Source organism: Plectropomus leopardus, chromosome 4 (assembly GCF_026936395.1).
Source record: "Plectropomus leopardus strain MGB_pleo_1.0 chromosome 4, ASM2693639v1, whole genome shotgun sequence".
Taxonomy (NCBI): domain Eukaryota; kingdom Metazoa; phylum Chordata; class Actinopteri; order Perciformes; family Serranidae; genus Plectropomus; species Plectropomus leopardus.
The window spans coordinates 23,230,871-23,257,301 of NC_142179.1; the positions used below are offsets into that span (position 1 = coordinate 23,230,871).

At 42.3% G+C, this 26,431-nt stretch overlaps 1 protein-coding gene across 20 annotated transcripts in view; it reads right to left on the reverse strand.

The window, feature by feature from the left end:
• mef2cb (myocyte enhancer factor 2cb) overlaps positions 1 to 26,431 on the reverse strand; it is a 75,466-nt gene that overhangs the window by 43,979 nt on the left and 5,056 nt on the right. For 8 of the 20 annotated variants that reach the window (XM_042488935.2, XM_042488932.2, XM_088076880.1 and 5 more), the window contains exon 1: positions 19,946 to 20,486. The gene's annotated coding sequence lies outside the window, so the exon portion shown is untranslated. Of the gene's footprint in view, positions 1 to 19,945; positions 20,492 to 22,095; positions 22,214 to 26,431 lie in introns of those variants that run through there. The other 12 variants (XM_088076876.1, XM_088076875.1, XM_088076871.1 and 9 more) reach the window with 5 other exon arrangements.

Genomic DNA, 26,431 nt, shown 5'->3' on the forward strand with positions numbered 1-26,431 from the left:
GAGTAACATGCATGAGAAAGCACAAGAAAGCTCCAAACCCCTGAGGTGAGCACAGCACATTGCTATGCACTTGACCTCTTTGTGCTAGAGAGTAGGACATTGATAATGAAAGCGCGTAATAGGGACAGCCAGGGATACTGTGTCTCTTAGTGACAGACGGAGGCCTGTAGCAGTAGTGCATAACTGCAGATCTTTTTATTTGCAACAGATAACACAGGCTGTGGACTACCTGCTTGGTTCTTTAAAAAAGTAGGGTACAGTAGTGTTAAGTTTAGTTAGGGTTAAGATGATGTGAGTCTTCGAAGTCCATATGTATAACACAGATTTAGTCAAAATTAGAGCTGTCAGCGTTAGTGCGTTAATCGCGACCCGATTAAGATGCGTTTAACTTTTCTTTTTTTTTATTATGCTAGTCGCCGGCCCATATTCCTGTCATTAAGGCTGTACCTGCTTGCTTTACTTTGATAATATGGACTTCAAATCTGTTTTGAAATGCAAAATAATGGAATCAAAAACGTGATTAAAAAAATGTCCAATTATTCACAATTAACTTCTGAAATTCTGTGATTAATCATTATAGAAAATTAATTGGTTGAAAGCCCTAGCAAAAAATGTTAAAACTTTAAGGCTAACGTCACATCAGTTATTGTGTACATTATAAGATTCTGTGCCAAAAACTTCCATCATGCACAAAATGAAAACAAAGTGAGACAATAAAATCTGAACAATGATGAAATACATGACAGAAAACTTCCTGAGCTGATGGTTTGGAATACGCCCACCTCATGGAAGAAATGAAATACAAACATAAATGCATCATTTGGCAGTTAGGACAACAGCCGGACTGCACCATCATAATAATAACAAGATCCAAAATAACTCTGTGGCAGCTCTGAAGAGGCTATCCAAAACATTTTAGCATTGCTCTGCGCAAACACACCCATCCATAGACAGAAAAACAAAGAGCTGCCCTCTGGAAGAAAACAAAGAAGGATGTTGTCAGACAAACTAGGATTACAAGCCAATACTAAGGCGCTTGGCACAAGACAGCCAGACAAGGATATCAATCAAGCCGGCATACTTCAATCACGGCCTGACAGCATCATCCCCTCCCAGTCTTTGTGCTCAACACTACCCAGCCCGGGCATCGCTCCAAACAAGGAGGCGTTACCTTCGTGATCCCTGCCTCCTGGCCTCCACCTCCTCCTCGTTCCTCCCACAGCCCACTGAGCAGAGCTGAACCTCTCAATGTCAACAACCGCTGGGGCAACACCTTAGGCCTTACGTAACATTAACGCTAAGTCTAAGCCCGTGTCCTGAACATTTAATCCCTGCTTTTGGCTCCCAGCACCAGCCAACGCTCCCTGAGGTGAGGCTCTGCTGCCGCTTAGCCCTGTGTCGGCGCCTCCCCCCGCCTTCCCCATCCCTTCTCACTCTTGCCTCCTCTACCTCCTCCTACACAACAAACCAAGTTCCCTTCCCTCCAACCCCCCCTCCCGCCGACACCCCTCCACTTCTCCTCACACCCGCCCCCGTCCCATATGAGTGCCAGGCGGCTTCTGGATAAGAACTGAGTGCCCACCTCCTCATCGGGCTCCCTTCCCTCTCCTTCCCTCGTGGTGGATAGAGCATCAGTTAACTTAACAGATTACCATTGAATCACTCAATCCAATTTAGCTTCATGCGCCAAGATGGCAAAATGGGAGGGAAATGCAGGAAACAAGCACTGCTTAGTGGTCAAGTGGCACCGCTCGGTAATCCTCAGCAGGAATTTTTCACAGGGGACTGACACTGACACTTGACCTTGAGAGAGCAAATGAGGTGAGGAGGATACGAGAGGAAAAACGAAGATGCACAGGAGAAAAGAACTAACAAAACTTGTGAACACTAAGCCAATTTACTAATCCCAAAGTAAGGCACAGGGGGGAGAGGGAATGAGCTGTGGAAAATGAAGAATACACAAAAGAGTTTATTTATCTTCTCTGTGGGGTCTGACTAATGGTATGCCTGCATTCACATGAGCCTGGTAACTGGAAGGAGGCAGGAGCGAGCAACTGCGAGGGTCAGAGGGCGCGCTGGCACCAAGCAGACAGAAGGACAACGGTTGCTCCTCTGCTTGTTTCATATCTCGGGTCCCAACTCTGGGTGCTCAGAGTTGAAGAGGTGACAATGAAAGAGAAGGATAGAGGAGAGACGGAAATAGAGAAATCGAGAGAAGAGAGGGAAATGGAGTGAAGCATAAAGAGGGATCTTTTGAACAGGCACCAGGCCTCTCCAGGGGGAGGGGAAGAACTGTACCCACGACCCTCCCATCTGTTAAGCAGACGGACGGAGAGAGAGAGAGAGAGAGAGAGAGAGAGAGAGAGAGAGAGAGAGAGAGGGATGAAGGTTGGGGGAGGATAGGAGAGATGGAGAGGGAGCAGCGATTCAGCACATAGATCTAATGAGCATTCTCTCTCTCTCTGAGTCTCAGAAGTGGAGCTGAGAGGACGATGAGAACATATACACTCAGTGCACCACAAGGCTTGATTCTAGGTCGCCTCTCTCCCAAGTGTTTAGTCACTAAAAACTAATATACAGCACATGGCGCTTTTTCACATTCTAATAGACGGTCTGTGGGGTGCTTGTTAATATGGCTTTGTTATTGAGGACAGACGCTAAAGACGACTCCTCTGAATCAAGGAGGGGGCGATGAAAAGAGGAACTTTACCTTGACTCATGCTCAGGACTCATTTGTCACTTTGAAAGACAGCTGTGGGGTTTTGTTTGTGAGCGTACAAAAAATGTATCCATGGTCCAAGAACATAAAGTTTTGCAAAATCATCTATAAGATTATTTCTACAAAATTGGAATGAGAGGAACTGTTCAATGAAACTCCTGCAACGTGTGTAAAATTCTGCTGATGCCAGTGTTCTCGCAAATTGGGGAAGGTGATTTATCATGACAGGATTGGCGATGTTTTTCCAAGAAGCCCCACCTCGCCAGCGCAGCCTCGGCTCATGGTACATCTGCAACACATTTGGTAATAGCATGTGTCCTGAAAAGAAAAAAAAAAAAAAAAAAAAATATATATATATATATATATATATATAACGCCAGTATCCCCTATCCTCCTAGGAAATGTGGTTGTGAGGATTTGAAATAACATATTACACTGCAGTAAGTAAACCTTTTAGGAGGTGTATGGTACATTAAATAAACGCTCTCTCTTTTTAAATAAACTCCCATTTCCTTGAAGAGGAGGACGAAAAAAAGTGCTTTAATATGGTTTCCCAAATACAATCTGAATGTCAGTACACACTCACAGTGCTCCATTTTTACTTGAGCATTTCTGTCATGTAGAAGATTTTTTTTTCCTCGAGAACATTTAAGTTTTTTTTTTTCAGATGTGTAGATTTTCGGAGGCTTCTTCTTTGTGTTTTTGATGTAGCTATTTACGCGTGTGCCGGTGCAAATGTGAATGTGAGCGCATTCATGTGCTTTATTTGGATATAGTGGTACACAGCACTTTATCTCCTGTCAGGATGGATGGAGATGTACCAGCAGGAATGAGAGGAGGGGAAGGATCAAGCAAAGGAGCGAGTCGATGGCCAGGCAGGATGGGAACAGAAAAAAAATGTGTATCAGGTCTCATTGTGCCTCTAATGTCATTACAGGCAGTGACTCCTCTATGTGGCACGCTGCACTCCCCATCTGTCAGAGCGAGATAGGCAGGGTGACGAATGGCTATCACTGCTACTTCCCTCAGCCCCCACCGCCCCCACCCCCTACTCTAATGTCTGTATCTTTGTCGAGTGCTGGGGGAGAAGAGTGACCTAAACCTGGGCGGTAGCCCATGCGTAGGTGGGCCTCTATGGCTCTGAATCTCAGCAGATATTAGGGCTAATTTAACATGTTAGCGGCTAAAGAGATTAGCAACATGTACATCTGGGGATTAGAGTGATAGTGGTGGATCATCTCATAATGTGTTCATTCCTTTTTTTTTTTCTTCCAGTGAGCGTTCTCGCTAAACTTGAATTTGAGAGGCTGTAGTGTGTGTGTGTGTGTGTGTATTCTTATGTGTGTGTGTGTTGGAAGATATGTCTTCACCTGTCTCTCTCTATTAGCTCATGATTTAGTTGGATCATTAGTGAGACAGAGACGGTTTTACATGTATTCTATTTTCAATCTGTATGTGCCTTAGAACTGAGACACCTGTCTATTGATGAGGAGGAAAGTGAGCCAATAGCCCGTGGTTGGCACAAGTTTCATACACTCTGTCAAGGACTCATAAGTCTGATTGACATCATGGAACAATGTATATTGTTATAAGTAGCAGCTCAAGCACAGCGAGATGTGCTGTAAATTTCTAGCCAAGCCCAGTTCAACCAATTTCTCAAACTTAAAACTTGATACTTCAACTTTAAGCTTAATTGATTTTCATACTAATGAGACTCTGGCAGCACTTTCCCCTCTTATCCTTCAATCCAGCAGCTCTGCCCCGGGGGTCTTGGAGGACAGAAAGACAGGAAACACACACACGCATGCACATACACACACACACACAGCTCAGCGGAAGGATGTGACATCAGCAGGCATAGACAATCAAAGGTGCTAAAGGTGCTTCCTTCCCTAAATCACTCTGTTCAGAGAGCAGAAATAAGGAATCAAAATACAATCAGCAGCAGCAGATGATGAGTGCAAATAAACAAAAGCAGAGCAATTACTCCAGTTCACTAAAATGTTGCTTTTGCTTTATGTGGCCTGAAACTGATAGAAATGTATTAATAAATGTAGGTGTATACCATGAAAAACGTATCTTTTTCATACGTGTATATATATATATATATATAGAATAAACTTAAGAAATTGAACACAGTATGAGGCATATTTTGGGGTGAATATATCCATGTTTTTTCATACTTTTACTTTACTACAAATCATTCAGCACCTTAGCTGCACTAGCGTACCATCAAAACAGCAGTCAAACTGAAAAAGGATGAACATCTCAGAACCAAACTACATTGCTTCTATTTAAGACGCATAACAATCAAAATGCACAGAAATAGATGCACTTATGCAGGGAAGATTAAGTTTTTACAATTACTCATGATGCGTCAGCTTATCATGTAAAATGTGATGTAAGATTATACAACATTGATGTATGCATAGCATATGTATTTTTTAACTGTGAATTCAAACAGTCCAACAGCTTTTTTAAAGTTAGTTGTTTAAAATTTGAGTGTTTGCATTTGTCCTCACTCGGCCTCTGTGGCAAAACCTATTTTCTATAAAAGGTCCTGTCTGGATGCAGCTGCTGTTTTACAGAGCAAATGTTGCCTTTTAATTTCCTGTTGTTGATGTAAAACACTTTCCATTAAATTTTATATTATTAATTTAGGGTCTGTATTTTTGAATTCAAACATTTTTTATGAAGAGTTTTGCCAACTATAGTGTGAGAGTATAAGGTAGTAATGAGTGGGTAGAGATGGAGGTAGAGGTGGTATTGAGCCCTGCCCTTCGTTTGGGCAGCTGCACATCTCACTCAGCACCAGCAAACAGGGGCCTTGGGCCATCAGAGCCGCAATGGAGGCAGGTAGCCATCCGTCAGAGCGAGTATGGAGACAGGTGAGAGCCATCTTTCCATAGCCCATTGCTGGCTTCCCCAAGGACAGAATGACTTGACACAATGCGTCAACCCCCCTCTTTGAAAGGAGGCCAAGGGCTGTAAAGCCGCAGCTGCTTGGCCAAAGGCAGACGAGCAAGAGGGCACGCGTAAAAAGCAAGGCGAAGCTTAACAGACATGGATAGGGAGGAAGAGTAGCCACTGTGGTTAAAAAGACATTCCCTGACGATTGTCAGCAGCTTTGTGTTGTGACAGTGGCTTATAGCCATAAGTGATAAACAAATAAACTTTGAGGACCGCAATGACAAACTTGCCACACACATAACACTTGTGCCAAGCTGGAAAAAATGGTATCAGAAAAAAGGAGAAGAGAAGAAAAAGCAGAAGCATAAGTAACCACAATTTGGAGAGGCCCCGGAAAGGCTGGAATGAATCACCATTTAGTGCATTCAGTCTTTCCATGGCATGCGCATAAGGAGGAGCTTTATTCAAGTATAACGTAGAGATAGAAAAGATGATACAGAGAAAAAAAAAGAAGCAGCTTAATAGAGGTGACAGAGTGCAAGGTGGAGACAAAGTAAAGTTAGGCAGATTAGTAAAAAAAAAAAGATTGAAATGGTTTTGAATATGGAAGTGGCGCAGATTGTGGTGATACGCACATCTGATGTTTAAACGCAAATAACTTCAGTTAAGTTTCACTTTATCAACACTGCCACAATTTCTTTCACTTCTCCCCCCTCTCTCTTTCTCTCTCTCTCTTTCCAGTCATTGTAAAGTCATTTACAAAGCTCTGCCGCAGGTCATGTTTTCCAGTGAGTGTAAACCACTGTCTGAATTTACATGTTGTCCCGTGCGCCACAGGACCCAGGTGTGACCGACTGAAGGGCGGGAACAGAAAATGAACACATATACGTACTTCAAGTGTGTATCTGTCTTACAGATCACTCATCCTTTGCTTATCTATTATGTTCATAAAACAAGGGAGCAAAAAACAACACTGTAATGAACAATGAATGTAGTGGAATCACAGAATAAACCCTTCAATGAGTGTACCCAGCCCCCACAGGAACAGCCGGGAGTCATGTCACTAAGAACACAAAGCACTGACATATTCACCCAATTATGTTCCCTGCCGAGTATGACAATGTCTCAGGATGTTAGCAATGTTCTCCAGTGGGGGGAGAAGGGCAGGGAGTGTGTGTATGCATGTGTGTTTGTGTCAGAGGTTTTGAAATAGAGGCTAAGGGCTCATTGCTGCAAGGGCCACGCTTACTTATGTTCGAGCACAGCAAACTTCCCAGTAGTCGTGTGCCCCTGTTCCCCCCCACCACCCCACACTGTATCAACACCAGACATCATGGTTAAGATGATCCGCTGATGATTTCATCACACCCCCCCACCCCGTACTCTTTCTCTTTGCCACAGCATTCTAATCACCCTAATTAAAAGCTTTGTTCATTTAGAAATCTCTGATGACAATTTGTTTCACTCTACCCTACAGCAGTGGTGGCTGTGAAGAGAGGAGAATTAAATTTGATCTTCTGACAGCAATTATTAAATGCTCCCTCCTGGCCTCAATTAAGGCCTGCAGGCTCATGCTAACATGGCTAACCCTAATGCAACCACGCGATGCTGGCGCACTTCCTTTTTCTTCATCAGCTTCGTTTTGTCACCCTTTTCAGCATGTATGTGTGTGTGTGTGTGTGCATCTGTGCGTGTCTATCATTTTGGTGGGTATGGAAATGCAAACTTGCTTATGGGTCTATCTGTTTGCATACATGCTAATGGGAAGAGATAGATATAATGATTTCCTATTTTTTGGCTGTTTGTGGTAACTAAGTCAGCATGTGGGGACGGGCAGCTCTATGTGGAAGTTGTGGAATTTACTATTTTTCCTTGTCTCGCTTCATCAGCAAATTGGAAATCCACAATGAAACTATTAAGTGAAGTTTTTAAGTTGTGACCGTAACAAGCTGCAAGTGATTTCTGCTTCTCTATTGTTAAGAGTGAAGTTCAGTGGGCCAAGGACGTTGACTTTCACATGTTAAAAAAAAAATCTTTAAAACAGACACTTGTCATAATTAGCATAAATCATAACTCTGCACTGGGCACGCACATTTTTAGGTTTGCATGTCTTGAAGGGAAACAAATTAACCTTTAAGAAAAAAACCCTACAAATTACAAATCAACACTTTGAAGAAGTCTGCCCAGTCTCCCTGTAGTTGTGACACTCCAACAGTATTATGTGTCATGGTCGCAGCCTTGCTGAGCTGAAGTGAGAGCCACAGCACTGCTTTGAGTCTATGCACAGCGTGTGGGTAATTTGCAGAGAAGGTTGCACACTTCAACAAGGATGTCCTTCATAGATTCGACCTTCTGTTTTTTTTTCTCTCTCTTCCTCCGGTCCCTGTGCTCTGCTAGGAAACCGAGTAACCTAGATCGTAGAGTATAGGGAGAGAGAGGGACTGTGACAGAGAAAGAAAGACAGAACGGAGAGACAGAGGTGGAGAGAGAGACTGAGCAAGAGAAGCAGTAGGACAGATTGAAAGTAGACAGGATTTGACACCCAAACCAGCATTTAAAAAAAAATCGACAAGGATGATGTCAGGTTCGCTTCTCTTTTTTTCTGGTTACTGCAAGCTGATTGTGCTGATTACTGGTGAGCATTGTTTCCCTGTTGACGCTGCGCATCATTAAACAGAGATTGTTCCACTGTGAGTGTTTGTTTAAGCAAGGCTGGTATAATGTTTCCAGGCACTGTCTCTTCACCACACACACACACACACACACACACACACACACACACACACACACACACACACACACACACACACACAATGTAAACTTGAGACACAACTTGTATGCATTGCATCTATAATTTATATTATTCCTGTGCTTTGTTCTAAGTCAAACAGAAAGCAAATTTAATCAAAGAGCAACATATACTGAAAACTTTTCCAATATCCATGAAAAAATTGACATTCACATGGGCCTTAAAAATATGAATCTTTTTCTGTACGCAGCCTGAACTTCTCTCACAGCGCTTTACAGTTCCCAGAGGAAAGCTGCTGGTGGGGTGCATGAGGAGAAAGGTTGTATGGAGTGTGGCGGGTGTGTGTGGCGGCATACGGTACCTACAGATCAGCCTCTGTTTAGGGGAGTGGCCCCACCAAGGCTAGAGCCGGGCCAGACCCAGTCCAAGCCTCTCATTAGTCATCGGCTGGGTGCCGCGCTCCTTTTTGGAGTGGTTAAGGGGGAACCGGCGAGGGTCTGGCAGTTCTACTATACTCCACTCCCAGCACCATCACAACCCGACCTCATCAAAGCGAACGCTCGTAATTTGTCACAGAAAGCAGCCAATTAACATATGTTAAGGGAGGAGGGACGACGTGAAGAAGGGAGGAGAGGAGGGGAGGGCGAGTGAAAAAAGATAGCGTATGATTAAAGAGTCTGCACAGCTGCACAAAATCAAGATGGCAAAGAGAGGTTTGAAAGAGACCTCAGACCCAGTAATCTGATAAAGCTTACTGTTACTTAACCCCCATAAGCAAGGGAGAGAGGGAGAAGAAGAGAGGGGGAGAATGAAATAATAGAGACAAACAAATATTAAATTACTGCTGTGAAGCTACATGCTTTGGCAGAGTGCCTCTGCTCTCAATATGTGGCTACAGTGAAGGCCACTGTATCATATGGAGATGACCCTCCTGCCAAAGCTCCACTGCTGTTTGACCACGTTCTATTTTTAGCCCAGCACTCACCATTGTGCGTAACATAGTTCACAGTTATGCTAAAATCTGCCTGGAACTTTTTTTTAAATTCCAAAATTTAAATGCCTAGTGCACCACAGCAATTTAGCTGCCTCTCTCATGAAACAAAAAGGTGTTTTTTCATTTTTCATTTATTTTTCTGTCACAAAGTCTCAGACAAGTTGCTTACATTCTGACTTGTTTGTTTGCTTTCAAATTCTTGTTCCTCATGGTTGGTTTTTAGCATGCTGTGTGTGGTTATTTATGCATGTGTGCACGGCTGCGTGCGACTGTGTGCCTGCCTGCCTTTACGTGCGCGTGCATTTATGTGTCTGCTATTGTTGATGTTGTTGTTGTAGGAACATCTTGTGAAGTGAGTTGTGTGATATTTTGCCTTGTTGTTGGATATGGTGGCAGGCTGAATGCATTAGCAGTGCACGCCGGTGCCATTCTGTGTTCTGTCGTCTCTCAGCCACCCCTGCCTTGTCTCTCTACAGCGACTGATCACACGGGCTGACAAGCAAGTTTGGGTCTTCGTCTGCCGCGCCATCCTTCGCTACGTGGGCTTCGACTCTTTCAGCGAGCAAAATAAGAGAGGCGGGGAGGAAGCTTTAAACAAATTTGAGTGATTTTGGAATTGTGCGTCAAGTCATGGGGAAATCCCCCCAAACAAAAACTGCAAACTTGAACAACAATTCTGTATCGCTAATACAGTTACTTGAAAATTATTATTATTAACAGATTTAAATGTTATTTTGTCAGAAATCAGAGATGAAAATGGACAGTTGAACCACAAATGGTCATCAGAAAAGCATACCCTACACTATATATAAATCATGACTGTTTCTTTTTTCCTCCTCTTCCTCTCTCTCTTGCACTCTTATCCTTGCCATCAAGCATCAATCGTTATTTATTTATTTTTCCTATTTGGGAAGTAAAGGGCTAGAGTGGAGGAGCGGAGGAGTGAAAGAGTGGGGGATGGAGGGATGGCGGACAGAGGGGGCGGCGGCGAGTTGTGTTTGGTTCACAAGGCTCGCTGCTTCGGCTGAATTTCTCTCTTCTCTCCTCCTCTGTGTTGCGAGCTGGTGGTTCAGTGAAGGACCTGGCTGCCTGGAGTTCCCCCCCTCCCCTCCACTCAAATCCCTCTGCTGCGAGCACAGCTGCACCGTTCACATAACCTCGCCTGCCCCCTCCTACTTCCCCCACCACCACCCCCCAGCTAATGATAGCAGAGCACGTCCCCTCCACAAGGCAACAGCTTTTTCCACTTCATGTACATACACACAAAGTTGACGCGCGCACGCACACAAGAGCATCGGACACACGCAGCAGACGAGCGGGCACAACATATCTCTTTGCCTTCTCTTGGTTCCTTCCCTTCATTTTTTCTCATATCAGTCAATTTCTTCCCTTCTCTTCACCCTGAGAAAAATCCCCTGGCCTTATGACCCAACGAAGGCCCGGGAACGTTGCCCCCCCCCCCCACCGCCACCCCCACCCCACCCACACACCAGACACACACTAAACCCACCCCTTCAACTCCAAACTCCCAGTTTTTCTCCCTCTGCACAGCAAGTGACCTGCATCACAGCTGTGTGTGGGAATTTGTGTGGGTGTGTATGTGAGAGTGTGCGAATGTATGTATTTGCACATACCTGCGCACGTCAACGTTCACACCGTGTGTGCTGTTACACATTGACTTAACGTGGATTTTTCTGTTGTGCGTGTGTGAACGCAGGAGAGGAGGGAGGTGAGGGCAGCTGTGGGCTTCTGCTGCACCTACTGTGCATTATCCCAAATAAACAACTCATTACACGTGTACTTAACCAAGGGGAGTTGGCGAGCGGTGGAAGCTAATCCCCGTTATCGTTCCTAGCGTTTCTCTTCCGATTAGGCTACAGGGAAGAGGAGCGCGAGAAGGTAGGCTGCTCAGTGCAGGAGGAAGAAGAAATGAGGAGGAGGCGAGAGGGAGAGAGAAGAAAGAAAAGCATTTGAGTTAACTTCCCACAAGTGCCTTTCTTACTTATAGTATCCCTCCTCACTCTATCTTTCTCTCTCCCTCTCCCGCTACCCTCTCGCCTTCTCTCCTTTCTTTTCCCCTGTGGATTTTGCACTGCTCTTCCTTGTTTTCGACCATCTCTCAGAACTGGGTCATCGACAGACTGTGCGGCAGCATTTTGAAGAACATGGGAGGGAAAAAAAGCGTGTTCTTTCTATGAGAACAATCCAAGGCTTCTTTAACAAGTAGCCCGCTTATCAAATTAAGCTGTCAAAAGCACATTAATAACAGGCAGCACAATTCCCTTCACAGAGGAAGCACATTCAGGGGAGAGAAAAAAAGGGAAAAGGAATGATTTCTCTTTTGCCGTGTAAAGAGACAGTCCACCAAGGGCAGTATAAGCTTTTCAAAGATTTCTCCCTCTCTCTAACTCTCTATCTATATGTCTCTCTCTGTGTCCCTTCCTTAATATGATTATTGGGCCCCTGTTATGAGGGGCCAAGATGTAGAGTGCCACTCATTAAGAGGGTGAACAATAACTCCGGTCGGGATGCAGCAGGGATGATGCTCATGTCTAATGGAATTACAAGCTTAACATGCGCTGTTTTTCCACTTTCTGTGAGACAGACTCCACTTGTGCTGCAGTTAAACAGATAAAAGAGCATCTCTCGGGGTGATAATGTGGATGCAAGACCAAATTATTAGATGGCTCAATGGAGAACTATGACGCTCTATAAAGAATAATATGAATAAACAATAAGATGTTATCTGACCACATATCTGAGACATTAAATAGGAGTTTGACCCGAATTATCTGAACCTCTTCATAAATAAATAACTGATGGATTGCAATGCGTAAACCGCCTGTAATAACTCAATTCTGGCTTCAAACATTGTCAATAAAACTTTGTTCACAAAATATTTTTTTTATTGAGCACCCCATCATTTCAAAACACTGAATGTACCCTCAAAAAATGTTGAAGCAGATTATCCTGTAAGTGAGAGCAGAATGTGAGGGAAACAGTGTATATCAACGCAAAGAGAGAAAGTTAACACTCTCAGTGCTCTTCACATGGCATATGCCTGAGACGCAGAAATGAAATTAACAAGACACCTCAGCTTACAGATGGCAGAGAGGAGAGAAAACCACCCTATGACCTTACACTCGTAGACTAAGTGTCGAAAAAACACACTTCTCATTTTGAGGACGTTCATTGTGTTGCCATCTTGACACTCCTCTTAAAGCCTTATACCCTGCTCAGTGTTTGTGAAAATAAATTAACTTGCAGTTTTTTCATTTTAATCCGTACTTTACAAAGTCTGACAGCGTCAGCTAGGCTGCTCATGCTGAACTGCGAGCCCTTTTGTGTTTTTACTCCAGAGACTGATTTTCTCACACCCTCAATTTGAGTCCCATCCTGTTTGCTCGGCCCCCGAGAGGGCTGCTCTGCCGTAGCCCAGAGTGGGCCGGCGGTGGATGGATGTGACGTGAAGGCACCAGGACTCTGCTGCTGGAGGGAGCGTGGAGCCACGACAGGTATCCCCCACACTTCCTCAGCTATTTATAAAACCATGAGTCCAGCACAGGGCCAAAAATAAGACGGAGGCCATTTTTATCCCAGTATAATAAAGGCTGCTCGCTGCTTTACTCACACACTTTTTTAAGCTCTCTCTCACACACACACACACACACCAGTAGCATAAAAACATCGAGCAACACTGGACACGAATTAACAACAGATACTAACAAAATGAAAAACTCCTCACTAGACAATGAAACCATCTCTGTCCTCCTATTGAGCATGCACACACACACACACACACACACACACACACACACACACACACACACACACACCAGACAAAAGTCAATATCAAGGCTGAGCTATTTCTGTAGAGAGCACTATTTAGGAAGTGTGGGCTGGGTGCCAGTATTCTCCTCAGTATCGTCTGGGCGTCATTGCACTGCTGCTGTTATACAAACTCACCTCTTTCCTCTCTCACCCGCTCCTCACCCTTTCCACCCAACCTTTTGCTCCATTGTCAGTGCTCCCTCTCTGTGTTTCTCTTATACACACACAAGGTTATTTGTTTTTCCACTGGGTCGAACCACAGTGCCAGGTGAAAGCATCTATTGGCAGGATAAAGAGAGTGGCTGGTGTGAGATCACAAGGCCCCACTCTGCCCAGCAAACCTTGAAGTGAAGCGCCGGGCTGGAGTTTCAAACAAAGTGCCCCCTCATTCATTATACATGCAACTGCACTGAAAATCTCCTTCCGCAACACCATCTCTTCTCCCTCTCCCTCACTCTGCCTCTCTCTTTCTCTCTATCTTTCTCCCTCTCTCCCTTCACATCGTCCCTCTCCTTTTTCGCTCATTTTTTTCCAGACAGAGCATCCATAAAGTATGAATAAAATTAATGACATCACGAGCTGCACTTTGGAAGAGCCACTGTAGGAAAAAGCCATACATCACGGGGCAGAAGGAGCTGGGATAAAAAAAAAAAAAAAAAAATTGAAGAGAGAGAGAAAAGGGGTGTGTGTGGCAGGGGGGTGTTGCTTCACCCCTCTCCACCCCCGGGGCACTTCATATTACTCTGTGTTATTGTGTGTTATTAAGTTTGATTTCAGGCGCACTTTAGTTAAAAAGTTTGAGCACAATTCATTCTTTCTCTCTTTTTCAATTTTCTTCATGTAGCAGCAACACGCCATTTTCTTTTTCTACATCTCTTTGTCCTGTTTTCTCCTGACTTTTTGGTCAGCTGAGTAATGCAAGTGTTCAAAACAGTCCTGTGCTGTGCATTCTTTTACGGGCTGGCCTTTGGTGTGGGAATGGCACAGATGACAGTGGAAAGGAACACTGGTGTGGACTTTGGCAGGACACCGCCTGGTTAGGCTGTGTGCTCTGGAGAAGAGGGGAGAGAGCACTGAGCGTGGATTCTTCTATAGCTGTTTCTCGACTTAGACAGTGTTAACAGCATTTTCAACAGCACGGTCCCCTCGGAGTTGAGCAGACTTTGCCCAGATATCTGAGACTCGAAAATGAAAAATAAGCACTGCATTTAAGACTGTAATATTCTTCCTTGGAGCAGAAAAAGGAGATAGATTTATCAATCGCGCTGCCTATTAGTGGCAATTTAGTGTGACACTGTTCCATTACAAGAGCAACATCACACAAAAGCCTGACTGGGTAAAAATTCGAGAACTTATTCCTCTGAATCTAGTGTGAACACTAGATCTGCTAGAAATCCGGGATAGCAATGTGAGGCTCGGCCGCGCGGCTGGGGAGCAGTGGCGGCAGCGGCGCAGATTGTGGCAGCCGAGTGAGCAGGGGTTTCAGATGGATGTGAGCTTGTGTGAGGGCCAAGGCACAGAGCTACCTCTGTGTGTCTCGCCGGACTTCGTTGCAGAATGACTCGGCTATGTTGCAGTCGTGACAAAGATAAATTACAGCCACTGGAAAACATTTCGACATTTTTTTCTCACTCTCTCCCCTTCTCCACACCTCTTTTCTTTTTCTTGGCATTGGGTGAAGTCCAAATGTGTGCCACACTAAAAGGAGATGGTGAAGGAGGGGGGGGGTCTCTCTCTGAAAATATATTAGGGGGTAAAAAGTTGCCCCTCACCGTTCACAGGTCAGGTACTGTTTTTTATGATGGAACATGCGCTGTTGCCAGATTTATGCACATGGATGGCAAACACCTCTACCTTGAAGTAAAACTCACTAAAAAGGATTCCCAGTTAATTCTGGATTTAATGCACAACATGTTTTGAGCAGGTATTACATATATACACTCTATACTAGGCTGTCTAGATTCTGTCTGTTACACTGATACTGAATAAAGAATAAAAATCTTGCAAGAAGGCAACTGAATCAAGTGTCTGCCGGGGAAGTTAATGGACTCATTTATAAATGAATTCCCATTTTAAGATTTAAGTCTTGATGCTGAGACATTTAGCCTGTTCTGAACTATCAAATGTTTAGACAAAGAAATCCAACCTCTGTTCCACTCTAAATGTTTCTCTCTGTCTTATCATTCAAAGTCCTCTGCTCCCTGCACTCCTCCTGCCTTCTCGCCTCCCAGGACTCTCTCGCTGTCCAAATATTTCAGGGAGCAGGCCTCAAGTATGGTGAGGTGTTTTGGGTGTCTCTTTAGGTGGGCCGCAGCTGACGATATGATTGTGTGGTCAGCACTACTGAGCAAAGACCACCCAGCAGGCAGCTGCTGCCATAATGACCAACAGGCCCGGGCAGGAAACAGGAAACAGGAAGAAGAAGGCAGGACATCCTGTTCATCTAGATCCGCGTGTTAAGCATGACATCACGAAAGCATCACTCTTTAATGAAGAATACCTGATCACAGGCTGAACGCTCTGTCGCCATGCTCTTAAGTCATCTAAGCTCAAACGCATTTCTATCTACGTTTTCTCTCTGTGTTTCTGCGCATCTGTCTTCTCAGTTTGCCTTTTCAGCCCTCACACTGACACTGTTTTCCAGACTGCTCCATCATCCCAGACATCAAATCCTACCCTCCTCAGTGTGAGAATAAAGGAGAAAAAGAAAAACACATGCATTTTCATTTGAATATACACCAGCGACAACCTCACAAAAACTCAGACGAAAAACACAAAAGCTCAAACATTCCAACGCGCAAACAGACGGAGACAAGACACAAACTTGAACGCGCGCGCGCACACACGCACACGCATACACACACACATACACACACACACACACACACACACCACCCAGACACACAGCACATACTGACAGACAAACACACAAAGAAACAGCAAACACAAAGCACAGCACAGCCAGAAGTCTACTTTATGCAGAAATATTCTAAAGTGTGTTTTACAATACAATTAAACATCAAAGGCTGATATATTCCTCTGTGATCTTTAACACCCCAGTGAACAAACCCCATACACCCCCATCCACTTACAGCGTACAGAGAAAGTTGCTGAACGTCACCGCTAATTACTAGATAGAGACAGAAGAAGACTTTGCATCATTATGCAAAAACCAGGACATATTCAAATATATGCATTCAATCCGCCATAAACCATTCAAGGACTGTGTTATTTACTTTAGATTATTATCTTTTTTTTTTTTTTTAAAGTTTCAAGAGTAATTGCAGCTCTTATGAAGATATACAGACAGTGCTCCTAAGGCAAAGAAACATTTGGGTAAACATTTCGAACATGCACAACAGTTAGGACAAAGAAAGGGAGATCTGTTCGAAATGAGTAAATAAACACATGGTGAGGTTGAGCCCTGCACTTTTCATTAGTTCTATAAAAATGTATGAAAACAAAAGTAAGAGACTTTTCCTCCCATGTTGCAAAAGAGGGAACACCTGCCTTGTGCAATAAACAGGAATACAACAAGCCCTTGAGTTATTATAAAAGTTAAGTATTTTCATCTGCTTATAAACAGGCAAGAAAAATGTCATTTTTAAGGCAAATGGCTTAACATTTCAACACAGTTTGTGTCAGATAAATTTGTTAAAAAAAAAAAAGATCTTTATTCTACCACATCTGGATTTTTAGTGTTGTTTGTAACGTTTATTTGAAAGAACGTAAACTGCGTTATTTACAGGCATGTCTCTTGACAGTTTAAGATATTATATACTCCTTATATATGAGGTAAATAGGATTCTCTACAATTGACTCTTATATTACCTTCTTATTTGAGCCAAAGGGCATGAAGTCCAATTACAGTTCCTTCAATATCTACCTGCAGATCTTGCCAACCTGCAATCTGCAAATGAGTGTTTTACTGATGTTTAACTGAGCAAACGCTGCAAACCCCTTCCAAAATATTTGAAACCATTAGTGAAAAAAAAACTTTAAAGCATAGCAAAAGGGGCCATTAAATTATTTGCTTAAACATAAATGCTTCTGATGTTTCCATTAAAAATAATGTTTTCATAGAAGGAGGGAATCTCAAAATGTGCCTTCTGTGCAGTATTAAATGTCTATGCTCTGAGGCAGCACAGTGGTATACTTTACTCCTTTTTAAAAAAAAAGGCTTGATGGCACAGATTTTCACAGCACTCAGATAAGCATTCACACATTAAACAGGCATAATATTATATGATTAAAGATAGCAGCAACAGTCCATCCTATGCTGATTTTGTCGGAGCACTTTTGAAACACATGGCAAAACCCTGACCATGGCACACAATGTGTCCCTTCCCTTCACTTAAATAAAGCTCTACTGAGCCCCTGGTGTACAGCAAAGTGCCCTGACAATCGGCTCAATGCCCCGGCCAATCACAGGGACACGTGACCTTCTAATCCCTCTCTGTGTGAGGGGGTAAGAGTTTGTTGTCAGTGTTGGTTTTGTGAATCAGCGCCCAAAATCCCAAATGATTTGTCAAGAGGGAGAGGTCTTAAGAGAATAAGAGAAACAAAAGCAGCGCAGGCCAGATAGTGTGGGTGTCGCTGTGTGTGCATGTGTGTGTGTGTGTGTGCATAGCAGAGAGACACTGAAAGAGGGAGAGAAAGGAGGCAGACCATGCTTTCGCCTAGGCATTTGTGTGAGTTTGCGTGCGACTGCATACGTGCATGCATGTGTGTGTGTGTGTGTTTGTGCAGGGTCTCTGAGATTACAGAGCTTGGCTGACAGAGTCCTCTGTGTGTAATCGTGGGTCCACATGCGAGCGCTCACCTTCCTCTGAGCGGATTAACCTAACGCTAAATCCCAAGAGAGCAACAGGCCAGACAGGCCACACAGAACAACTTCATTGACGATGGGCAGGAGAGGGAAGGCCATGTGTTAAATCATTTTATAGACTTATACACTTTTATATTTAATTTTTTTCATGAGTAATTAACTCATAGAAAACAGCATAAAGGATTATAAAAAGTAACGGGACAATCCACAGGACACAACATCTCCTTTAAGTGTAAAAATGTATCTCAAATGTTACATTTACTTTATAGAGCCTTTTATTTTTCAAATTCAGCAAACTGAAATGCAATCAAGCAGTAAGTTACTGAGTGTGTGATATACGCTTTTCACAGAGTCACAAATTAGGTTGATATGTTGTAGAAGGCAGCAACACTTAATCACTTTAAAAAATGCCTTCAAAATATCTCACTGATAGAGTATTTCAAATGTAATAGTTCCTTTATATCTCAAAATGTGCTGTGATTATATCAGTTTTATTAATTTTGAGAAACTGCAGCCATCTCTACATTAATAGCAGTTTTTTAATTTTTAAAATGGACTATATTTATTTTAGTATTTAAATTGGTCTTGAACTTCATAAGAAATTCACAAGAGTGGGTACAGAAATGAACTGTAGTTTATATTAATGGACGTGAGCTCAATGCACACAGTCCAGTCAGTTTCACAATCTGTCTTAATTAAAATGAAGTGTGCTGTGGTAAATTTTAAATATCACAACAACGTTTAGTTCATGTGCAAATTTCATCAGCGGGCCTTGCATCCAACCTTTAAAACAAATAAATCCAATTGGGTTTCTAAAGCTGCAACCTGTGAAAGTCGCTACAGGTTAATTATGGTGCCATTATTAATCCTCTCACTGCAACAGGTTCAATTGAGCCACACGAGACTGAACTAAACTCACTGTACAAATATATCAGTCTCGCTGTAGAGTGGAATAAGTTTAAACAATCTCATGGCAAAGTCACAGAGGAGAAATTAAAATTCAGCCTGAATACGCCAAACCCTCTCGAAAACTCTGATTTACAGTAACACTGTGAGTCTGGTCTGCATGAATTCACGTTCAAATAAGTCTGGAAAAGTGGGTTCTCGTGTATTGTGGTTTGGAAATTATAAATGTTTATTTCATTCAGTATTTTCTAATATATTTAAGAAAGTTGTCAATGCACAGGTTATTCTAATTTAATGTGAAATAACAGGATAATGGTGATCATTAGGGCACATCAGTTTAGCATTGAATTTTATCACAAAGTAAGTGCATCTTATACGTAGTGAGTTTTCCTATATTTTGTTGCTTTAATGAAGCTAATTATCAAAGATTTTAAAACTTCTGAGCTGCTTGTATTTTTCAAATTTGTCCTGTTTGAGTTTTTCGAGTTTCTTCTTATATTATTTTGTAAAAATAAATAAATAAATAAAATAAAAAACACACATCAGGTAGATTAAACGCTACATTTTAAACTAACTACAACTTTTCATGTGCCATCCCACAGCGCAGAAAAGATCATACTGTATTATGTTATATTAAAGAGAGGAGCGTATTCAGTAGCTGTGGCTTTGGGTGCTGTGCGCCTGCATGTGGACACGAGAAAGCTCCACAAGGTCGACACAAGACAGCAACACTACCTAAAACACGAGACAGACCCCGACTCTCCTAATAGACCATAACCAGCTATTTGATGTCAGCCTGTAATTATGTGACATAGTTGTCACCGGCATAAGTCGATCAGGGTAACAACAAATCAATAGACGCAGTTCCTGTACTTTGTTGAGGAGGAAGCGCGCGCGTCAAAATAGACCCTCAAGTTTCCCTCTGGAAGATTAAAAATACGGATCATATGATGCATAGTGTCTTGTTGTGGATGTTTTTGCGAGTGAAGCGTGGAGCGCGGTACTTACTTTATTTCGCATGAAATCTTGTCCGGGTTGAAGTGAAAGACACAACAAACGGTCCGCCGGTTGTTTGGTCCGGCCGATTGACAGGAAGGCTGAAAGCTGCTGCTTGATGGGGACGGACTTCGCCAAGACGCACTTAAAATCCAGGAGCGCAACTTAGCTGAGGACGTCGCCGGGAGGAAAAAAAAGTAACCTACAGTACGTGGTAGGAGTCTCTATAATGTCAGAGACAACTACTCTCTCTCTCTCTCTCTCTCTCTCTCTCTCTGACTCTCTCCCTCCCTCTTTCTCTCTCTCTCTGTCTCTCTCTCTCTCTCTGATCGGACAGTGTCTGCTCAGGAGGCGGCGAGGACGCGTCGCCTGGTCTCTCTGCGCGGTGCCGGTGAGCGGAGAGGGACCCGGTGGAGCGGCGATGGTGTTGGTTGGAGGTGGTGCTGGTGTACTGCTGGACGTCTGGAGCTTGATGGTGATGTTGAGAGGCTGTTTCTGTTCCTTCCCACAATCCTGACCGAGTCTTTCCCCAAGCCCTCTCCTCTCCCAGCGCGAGGAGAAATAATCGATTTTTTTTTCTCTTTTTTTTTGACTCCTGAAAGGGGCGGGCTCACATTTCCCAACTCTACTTTAATGAAAGAGGCACGGCTCTTAATGCTTTATTATCGCGCCAGCCCCGATAGAGTGGACGCACAATTAACTGCTCAGAGAGGACCACTAGAGGAAGATGATGAGGAGTGTGTGCTTTAACTAATTAACCAACGGAGAGCACCTTAAGCATCTTTAGCCGACTTTAGACAGCTAAATCCATCTGCCAAAGTTGATATTTTTGCTGTGGCCTGTTGTTTCATGTATGCCACATCAGAAAAAGACAAAACATGTAAATATGTCGATTCAAGAAATGGCAGAAAGAACATATTATTTTAAGAAAACTTAGATTTTAAGACTTTTTACTACAAAACATCATATGCTTCTTGCAATAAACACTAGGATCAACTCATATGTCCTATTCAGTAATCCCAGAATGACACCATCATCATCAGTTCTCAACAGATTTCCTCCATGTCTGAAGGCTGCCTCCTCTGAGTTACTTCCAAACTTTCCACCTACTGCATGCCGCCAATCATTCTCCAGGACCCCGCTATCTGCTGCAGATAAGCCCGTGACACAGACAGTAAGCATGGGGGAATTACCAAGCCTTTATCCACCCAACCAAATGATTTCAAAACATCCACTCTATTAGTGTGAAGATAACAATTAGAACAGCAAGTTTGCCACTTCAGATAACACACAGACAGGCAGTCTGTACAGAGATGAATCCCAGATAGGCCTTGTAATACTGCGCTTCTATTATACTCGCATTATATGGGTGCTGTATCAGTTTAAAGAGTGGTTGTCTTATATGGAGCCTGTTATACTCTAATACACGATCAGGTCTCACTCTTGAGATTCATTTTCAGGAAAAGAAAATCTTGTGTTTGACGTTCATTGACAATAATTTGGGATGGTGAAAGTTTTATATATAGTTGATAAACTTTAGCATTTCCATGCTAGAAAATATAAATCATCTAAGTCTAGACTCTATCCCCACATATTTAACTTAACATTTCTCTCATGAGCTTCACAGTAATGTCTGTCACTAGACTGCATGAAGTGTAAGTGGACACCGAGAGGCATCCTAATCTTTCCCTTCCTTTGAAGCTCACCTGTGAAGCATGAGCCATGTATGCAGCCAGTCACCCACTCAGTCAGTCAGTCACCCAGTCAGTCAAGGTAGGAAATGGCGGGACATGAAATCAGTTAATAAATAAATCAAGCTGGCTAATCTGCTTGACGGGCGGACATTACAGCCTGTAACTGAAGCCGCGGGTGTCTGATGACTCGGGATACCACCTTCACATCACCTGACCCTTTAATCTTTAATAGCATTTCCTCTGGCCCCCAGACCTCCATAAGAATCAATAAGATGTAGTCTGTTAGACTCAGTGGGTTCATAAATGCAACATGGCAGATATCAATGGCATCACATATCAGTGTGTATGAAACACACAGATCTGACACCCCTTAACAGAAAATTTCCTCTGTTCAGACCTCTTAGCACCGGCAATTGCATCAAATACTGACACATGGACACCTATGGGTGCCTGCATGAGTGTACATACCACGTTCAATGTTCCTTCGTCTGCCGTCTTGCGTGCCCTCAGTCTTGTAGCTTTCTGTGCTGCCTGTCAGCGATTCATCGGTTCTTTCACAATGCTTGAGGGTGTCTTTGCTTGGCACCTGGGAGGAGAAGGAGCATGGGGAGGAGAAGAGAGAGTGAACCTGCCAGTAAAATGGTAATTGTTTGCATGCACATTGCACATAGTGAGCAGGATCAGTGTTAACATCTTTGTGTGAGTGTGTTTAATGTCCACATGAAGCACAGAGAAATAAATGGGGGGAGGTGGATTGAATATATTTGAATGGTGAAAAATCATTAAACGAGGCAAACACTGGCTCATGCATATTCATAAATGACTGTCTGACTTGTCTACAGGGATAAACTTATAGTGAAGGCATACTTAAAGCCTCGTTCTGTGCTCACACATTTAATGCTAAGTAGGGAAGACCTACTGTATATTTTGCTCTTGAGACTACCAAGTGTATGGCTCAATCTGAATATGACAGAAACAAGTTAAAGCATTATAACCAGATTATTGTTACATTATATTATGTTTTTCAGACTGCGTCCCATTATGCCTGATGAATTCAGACTTGGGTACATAATAAGTCTTTGCAAACAAGCAGAGTGTGTTTCAGGTTAAATATTGTACGTTATGGCATTTAAGCAGAATTATTTTCTCCTTCATTAAAACAAACTAGATTATTACTCTGTTGCCATCTGAAACTTTTTTTTACTCAACTCATTAGCCATTGTCCCTCTCTCCTACTCTCAGAACATGCAATCCTGAACTTGTGTTTTGGTGTGTGTGTGTGTGTGTTCAAGTGTGGGTTGACAGTCTCATCAAAGCTTGGTGGAGAAAAATCAACAGTTTGCCAAAACAATTATGTAATTTCAAATATGTCACAGTGTGTACACACACACTTTAGGCTTTTGGGTAAATGCAATTTCGTGAGGTTTGGCATCGGCTGTGCATAAAAAGAGAAGAGGGGAAACTGCGACTGCATGTTAAGTCAAACACATAAGTGCGGTTTGCTGATATTGATCTTGCTCGGATTGTTTCTTAAGCCTCTCCTGGCAGTCACTTCGCAGCGTGTGTCACACACACACACACACACACACACATGCAAAACAGCTCGCCTGAAAATGTGTGCCTTTTTTGTAACGGAGGGAGAAAGAAAGGAATGCCTCTCTCAAGCAAAAGATAAACACTAACACATTTCCAGGGCAAACAGGAACAGCCCGGGCTCAGTGCAATCTGTTGTCGATCACGCTCACGTGAAAACACAATCTGCCTGTCACAGTAGATGATGTTGTCAAGCACTCTGCCTCACTGCTCCTGAGAATTAGCCAGCTATTACAGAAGCACTACGAGACACATGGAGTACTTTGTTGTGTGTCAGATATGTCTGAGGATGCTTCCAGCTTTATTTGGTATTTACTGCTTTCAGTCACTCTTCCTGCGTCCGCTCCCCGATGAATCTGAGAGACATTTGGTGTTTTGACACCAGATTGATGCCACATGATGTGACGACCAAGCTTCACAGGGGGTACAGAAAGACCTGCAGGCCAATTTAACTCACAGGCTCAGCTGGGGATCTATAGATCTTACTTTGTGTGTGTGTGTGTGTGTGTGTGTGTGTGTGTGTGTGTGTGTGTGTGTGTGTGTGTGTGTGTGTGTGTGTGTGTGTGTTTGTTTGATGGGCAGTCCCAATACCAAATTTTTTTCACTTGAGTCTTAATACACTATGCTACAACTAAACTGGAATATTCAGATTTTTTTTTCTTCTGAAACGTTATTACAGAATTTACACTGCCAATTATCATTTATTTCTGCTACACATATTTAGTTATAGAAAATACTGGGGAAAATGACATAACCCTGGGGAATTAACCAAGAAGTAGAATGAAGAAATATTTACAAAAAGTTACAAATGTAACATATTATTATTAGGGCTGGGTGATATATAGATATTTTATTATTATCAGGATATAAGACTAGATATCGTCTTAAATTTTGGGTATTGCAATAACATAGGTGTTGTCTTTTCTTGTTTTTTTAAGGCTGCATTACAGTAAATTGATAAAATTTTCTATACTTACTAGACTATTCTAGATTCTTTTTTTTGCCTTAACCAACAAAGTCATTCTATCCACATTACTGATGAGTATAAATCAAAAATCTCATTGTGTAAATATTTTGTCAAAGCAGCAACAGTCAATCCTACAATATAATCACAATATGGATACCAAGGTATTTGGTAAAAAATATTATGATATTTCATTTTAGCCATATTGTCCAGCTCACATAACAATTAATGCATTTATAAAATGTCATATAAGCACTATATGAAACTTACTGGTCTATATCCATATTTTTAAAGGCCAGCATCAGGCTGATAAATCATGTTTAATGTGTAATCTACAAGTGTGTCATGTGTGTTTGGGGGTATAACATATGACACATTTTTGATAATTTATAGCTTTTAAAAAAGACAACATTTAAACCTCTCTGTCTCTTATTTATTCTTTGTTCATGTTAACAGATGACATCTATACTGAAAAGGATGCAACCAGCCTGAACATCTGGGCTCTGTTCTCAGGGAAAACATACCTACTTTAAAAGTAATCTCACACTCTGTAGGAGAGATGTGAGGCATTTCCCTTCCGATCCACCGTTTGGTCTTTGTATAAGTTATTCAAAGCGTTATATTGCACATGATTCAGAGCTCCTTATTAATAAGGCTTATAATGAAACTCAGAGGGCAATATCATCAGTAATTATAGTCACAGGAGTTGTACCACTGTACAGTATAATTAGGGGAGCAAAGGTGGGAAAATCACTTTTAATTAACTGAAATCGTATGTCCTATTATTACAAAATATATAAAACAAAGAATTTCAGGATATGGGGGAGGTATTTATTTGTACACTCAAATGAGCTTTTGTAATATAAAGGTGACGTTGCCCTTCCTCTATTTGTATTGCAGGCGATATTACCTTAATAATTCCACCACTGAAAGATTGCAGTTAAGCAGTGCGTTCATACTGATTTTGACTTAAAACCCTACATATTAGTGTTTTGTAATAATTATATAGCAAAAATGTGCAATATGTATATGCTGTAGGTAAATGAGTTACCTTGAAAATTGCTTTCAATTACTCAGTCTTGTATGACAGTTTATTAAATACAGTAGTTTCACTTATTTCTCAGCATCACTTTAACAAAGTAAAGACATCACTCTACAATTAACAGATTTCTGACTTGGACATTAAATGATGCCACTTATCTCATTAAGCCACCTAAGTAATTGTATCCATTATGCTTTGGTGAGCGGTAATTCTTCTACTTTTCTAAGTAAGAAAAAAAGCAAAGAAAAAAGTTCTGTCTGCTTATCATTAGCTCATGTGTTCTATAATGGCATGACTCATTTCTCAGTGAAACCATACAGAGCCTTATTTTCAATAACACGCTTTTGCTGTGTGGTTTGGCCATTAACCGTGTCTGGCCAGCAGTAAATTCACTGTACCATTTCATATATTTCCTTGTTCTTACAGTTCACTTTCAGAACAGCACCCTGTAGGATCAAATCAAACAGAACAGACTCAAATGCACAATAACAAACTCAGACGGCCTCTGAAACTGTAGCGGCCACATAACGACCCCTTACCGAGCAGTGTCAAAACGAGACACAGCGCTGGTGATTTGCATGTGTCGTGTTTAACCAACAGTATTCTGTCTGTACACCTTTTATGCATTATGGATGAGGCACAAGCTGAACAACAAGCTCTCCCTTTGTTCTGCCTGATGCTCCAGTTACATCATAGGAAAAGCCCCATGGTCCTGTGACTGTGCCGACTGGCTGAGACACAGTGCCGCTGGCCGAGCTGCTGATCAGACCTGTTGCTTCTTCACTATGTTATATACTACCACGTATATGTGCACATCTAGATACACGCGCTCACACTTACAGTGGTGCCTGTTGAAAAAAGTAACAGCCATCTATGCGCTGGATATATGAATCTTCACTTTAACAACCACACAATGCCGCCTCTTGAATTTAATAAATGATGATAAATTATTTCTATGAGACAACACTCAAATAACATTTTGGTATTTACAAGAGAGAACAGCTGTTGACTACATATATTATTTGATCATTGAGGCCTGATACATGCAGATTAATTAACTTAATAAAGATGTCAAAACTACTTACTGATTTTACAATCAGAATGTTTTAATATCATTTATGTCATAAAATGTAAACGTGACAGGTGCCATCAGTGTGCCACCTGCTACATGCAAAAAGCATATTTTGCTTGTCGAGGTGCATTCA